We start from the raw sequence: 5,746 nt of genomic DNA on the forward strand, positions 1-5,746 counted from the left end.
GAGGATCACAGGAAATCCTAGAGTGCTGTCTCAAAGGCCTGGAAGGGCAGAAGAGTTAAATATATTTAAATAGTCTAAGGTATAGGAATTGTATTTAATAGTATTGTGTGTGTGTGTGTGTGTGTGTGTATGTGTGTGTGCAAAAGAGTGAAAGTGAGCAGTAAAGATGAGAGAGGAATAATATTAGTGAAATAAAGACTATATTCTTTCAAAAAAGGAATAATTCAAATAAGTTGTTGAATGTAACAATTATTATATGGAATATAAATGATTGAAATCTAGTTTAAAGATAAAGAAGTTATCAAATGGATTAAAAATACTACTCATCAAGATTTTGCTCACAGGAAGTATACCTAAAACAAAAAGTTATTAAAAAATTAATATATAAACCTCTTTGGAACCACTTCCAAATAGTGAAATAACCAAAGGATTTGAGTTTTTTTAGAAACTAAAGGAAGATTTGAATCAGGTCTTCCCATGTCTGCATTCTCAATAACTTAATCATTCTCTCTCTCATAATCTGACTTAATACCTTACAATTGTTAAGTCCAATAAAATTACTTTTTTTGGATGTGTTGAATACAGAGGCCTGCATAAAAATGTCAGTGGCATAAATACGTAGCAAATATAATACATGCATACAAGTCAAGAAGAAAAAACACAGGGTTTATGCCATACTTTGTAATGTTTGGGATATGAACCAAGCCTACCTATTAACTTGTCCTTTAAAATTCAGAGATTTATTTTGAAAAAAATATCTGCTTCATAACAAATTGTTCAGGAACAACATAGCTTGCCAGCTTATAGCATAGTCCCAGACACTTTGTAAAGACAATTCATCAAAAATTTTTGTCACAGGAAACATAAGTGGACTTCCTGGGAAGCAGGAAGAAAGGAATGACAGGCAATTGACTAAAACTCCAGAGCTAAAAAAACAACTACAATCTGCTTACAAGACTACCTGAGGCAGATAAGAGCTTAGAAAGTATTGTCCCAAGTCAAGACTGTGTGGCACAATCCAATAACCTTGCCTAGGACTGCACAGCACCTCCCATAGATTGGGGATAGAACAATTAGGGCAAGTCATCTTCCTAGAATTTCAACTGTTACCATCATTAGGTATAAAAACAATTCATAAGGCCTAGAAATACTGATAATAATAATAGAGATTGGAGTATGGTAGGCTTCCAAACATGGTATTAGAAATTCAATAGTGTAAGATGATAGGTGAATTTTGGGGGCATTGCATCTCCATGTTTGGCTGCAAAACTGGAAGAGGATGCCCCTTTGAAAAAAAAATACTCACAAAGAGTGAAGACTGCACACAGTTCACCCATATGTGGGCACTATAAGCTGAGATGGGACACCCTCTTTCTCTCTTTTTACCCTGTGGCTCTGACAAATGGCTAGAGTGTTTCTCCTCTGTTTTATTTGGCCTTATCTGTTTTCATGGCAGAAGTGATTGAATCCCCAAAGGAGTTAGGATTTTAAACCATAAGAAATATGGGATATTAAAGCCAGCCAGCTAGCCCAACAGAAAAGTCAGAAAAGTCCAAAAAACCACATGCCTCGTGCTCAAATCAAATGTGGAGTTTATATTTGGACTTGGAATTGTGCCTTGTAAGAAATTATGTAAATGATGAACCTAATCTTCTTCCCTTTACAATGGTCTGAGGGGGTATAAAAGAAAGACGAGTCTACCCACATGTTCTGGAGTAAATGTGTATATTTTTTGTTATAATTTTGAAGTAAATATTTCTTTGTAAAAATTGATCCAAATAATTATAACCAAATCAAATGAAGTACAGGAAACTTGTCTATACAATGGAGGGAATACCATCTGTGGGGATCAAAGCAATTTTCAAAGAATCTGGAAACCCCCTACAAATCTTCTTTTATTCATTTTATAACTATAATTAATTTTTTACAGTACATAGGCATGGGTAATTAATATTTTTTACACGATTATCCCTTCTATACACTTTTCTAAATTTTCCCCTCCGTCCCTCTACTCCCTTCCCTAGATGACGGGCTATCCCATACTTATTAAATGTGTTACAATATATCCTTAATACAATATATGTGTGCAAAACCAAATTTCTTGTTGCTCAGTAAGAATTGGATTCTGAAGGTATAAGTAACCTGTGTAGAAATAAAATAGTGCAAACGTTTTACATTCAATTCCCACTGTTCCTTCTCTGGGTGTAGCAGTTTCTGTCCATCATTTATCAACTGGAAGTGAGTTGGATCTACTTTATCTTGAAGATATCCACTTCCAACAGAATACATCTTCATACAGTATTGTTGTTGAAGTGTATAGTGATCTTCTGATTCTGCTCATTTCACTCAGCATCATTCATGTAAGTCTGTCCAAACCTCTCTGTATTCATCCTGCTGGCCATTTCTTACAGAGGAATAATATTCTATAACATTTAACATTCAACATTCATATTGTACCCAGAGAGATACATACAGAGTAAAGGTAAAAGGTTGGAGCAGAATCTATTATGCTTCAGGTAAAGCCAAAAAAGCAGGCTTTGCCCTCCTTATCTCAGCAAGCAAAAGCAGAAGCTAATCTAATTAAAAGAGATAAGGAAGGAAACTATATCCTGCTAAAAGGTAGCATAAACAATGAAGACATACCAATACTAAACATATATGCACCAAGTAGTATAGCATCTAACTTTCTAAAGGAAAAGTTAAGAGAGTTGCAAGAAGAAATAGCCAGTAAAACTATAATAGTGGGAGATCTCAAACTGGCACTCTAAGATTTAGACAAATCAAACCACAAAACAAATAAGAAAGAAATTAAAAAAGTGAATAGAACATGAGAAAAACTAGATATGATAGACCTTTGGAGAAAACTGAATGGTGATAGAAAGGAATATACTTTCTTCTCAGCAATTCATGGAACCTATACAAAAATTGACCATATGTTAGGACATAAAGATCTCAAAATTAAATACAGGAAGGCAGAAAGAGTAAATGCCTTCTTCTCAGATCACAATGCAATAAAAACTACATTCAGTAAAAAGTTAGGAGTAAATAGAACAAAAGGTAATTGGAAAATGAACAATCTCATCTTAAAGAATGACTGGATGAAACAGCAAATTATAGAAACAATTAATAATTTTACCCAAGATAATGACAACGATGAGACATCATACCAAAATTTGTGGGATGCAGCTAAAGTGGTAATTCAGGGAAATTTTATATATCTAGAGGCTTATTTGAACAAAATAGAGAAAGAGAAGATTAATGAATTGGGCCTGCAACTTAAAAAACTGGAGAAAGACCAAATTAAAACCCCCAAACAAAAATCAAACTTGAAATACAAAAATTAAAAGGAGAAATAAATAATATTGAAAGTAAAAAAAAAATTATTGAATTAATAAATAAAACCAAGAGTTGGTTTTATGAAAAAGCCAATAAAATAAATAAACCTTTGGTAAATCTAATCAGAAAAAGGAAAGAGGAAAATCAAATTGTTAGTCTTACAAATGAAAAGGGGGATCTTTCCACCAATGAAGAGGAAATTAGAGAAATAATAAGGAATTACTTTGCCTAACTTTATGCCAATAAATTTGATAACTTAAGTGAAATGGATGACTTCCTCTAAAAATATAGGCTTCCTAGATTAACGGAGGAGGAGATAAATTACTTAAATAGTCCCATTTCAGAAAAAGAAATAGAACAAGCTATTAATCAACTCCCCAGTTAAAAATCCCCAGGACCAGATGGATTTACATGTGATTTCTACCAAACATTTAAAGAGCAATTAGCCCCAATGTTATATAAACTATTTGAAAAAATAGGGGATGAAGGAGTCCTACCAAACTCCTTTTATGACACAGACATGGTACTGATACCTAAACCAGGTAAATTGAAAACTGAGAAAGAAAACTATAGACTAATTTCCTTAATGAATATTGATGCTAAAATCTTAAATAAGATATTAGCAAAAAGACTTCAGAAAATCATCCCCAGGATAATACACTATGATCAAGTAGGATTTATACCAGGAATGCAGGGCTGGCTTAATATTAGGAAAACTATTAGTATAATTGACCATATTAATAATCAAATTAATAAAAACCACATGATCATTTCAGTGGATGCAGAAAAAGCATTTGACAAAATCCAACATCCATTCCTACTAAAAATGCTTGAGAGTATAGGAATAAATGGACTATTCCTTAGAATAATTGGGAGCATATATTTACGACCATCTGTAAGCATAATATGCAATGGAGTTAAACTGGAACCTTTCCCAGTAAGATCAGGATTGAAACAAGGTTGCCCACTATCACCATTACTATTCAATATAGTACTAGAAATGCTAGCCTCGGCAATAAGAGCCGAGAAAGAGATTCAAGGAATTAGAGTAGGAAATGAGGAAATCAAACTATCACTCTTTGCAGATGACATGATGGTATACTTAGAGAACCCCAAAGACTCTGCTAAAAAGCTATTAGAAATAATTCAGAATTTTACCAAAGTGGCAGGATACAAAATACATCCACATAAATCCTCAGCAATATTATATATCACCAACAAAATGCAACAGCAAGAGATACAAAGAGGAATTCCATTCCAAACAAATGTTAAGAGTATAAAATATTTGGGAATATATCTACCAAAAAAAAGTCAGGAATTATATGAGCAAAATTATGAAACACTTGCCACAAAAATAAAGTCAGATTTAAATAATTGGAAAGACATTCAATGCTCTTGGATAGGCCAATCAAATATAATAAAGATGACAATACTCCCCAAACTAATCTATTTATTTGATGCTATACCAACCAGACTCCCAAGAAACTATTTTAATGACCTAGAAAAAATAACAACAAAATTCATATGGAAGAATAAAAGGTCGAGAATTGCAAGGGAACTAATGAAAAAAGTCAGATGAAGGTGGTCTAGGTGTACCTGATCTAAAGGTATATTATATAACAGCAGTCACCAAAACCATTTGGTATTGGCTAAAAAATAGACCAGTCGATCAGTGGAAAAGATTAGATACAAAGGACAAAAAAGGGTACATCTATAGCAATCTAGTCCTTGACAAACCCAAAGATACCAACATTAGGGATAAAAATTCCTTATTTGAAAAAAAAAAACTGTTGGGCAAACTGGAAATTAGTATGGCAGAAATTAGATATGGATCCACACTTAACACCATATACCAAGATAAGATCAAAATGGGTCCATGATTTAGGCATAAAGAGTGAGATAATAAATAGATTAGAGGAATAGAGGATAGTCTACCTCTCAGACCTGTGGAGGAAGAAGGAATTTATGACCAGAGGAGAACTAGAGATCATTATTGATCACAAAATAGAAGATTTTGATTACATCACCTAAAAAGTTTCTGTACAAACAATACTAATGCAAACAAGGTTAGAAGGGAAGTAACAAATTGGGAAAATATTTTTACAGTTAAAGGTTCTGATAAAGGTCTCATTTCCAAAATATATAGAGAACTGACCCTAATTTATAAGAAATCAAGCCATTATCCAATTGATTAATGGTCAAAGGATATGAACAGACAATTCTCAGATGATGAAATTGAAATTATATCCACTCATATGGAAGAGTGTTCAAAATCACTACTGATCAGAGAAATGCAAATTAAGACAACTCTGAGATACCACTACACTCCTGTCAGATTGGCTAAGATGACAGGAACAAATAATGATGAATATTGGAGGGGATGTGGGAAAACTGGGACACTAATACATTG

This window comes from Sminthopsis crassicaudata, chromosome 5 (assembly GCF_048593235.1).
Source record: "Sminthopsis crassicaudata isolate SCR6 chromosome 5, ASM4859323v1, whole genome shotgun sequence".
In the NCBI taxonomy this organism is placed as follows: domain Eukaryota; kingdom Metazoa; phylum Chordata; class Mammalia; order Dasyuromorphia; family Dasyuridae; genus Sminthopsis; species Sminthopsis crassicaudata.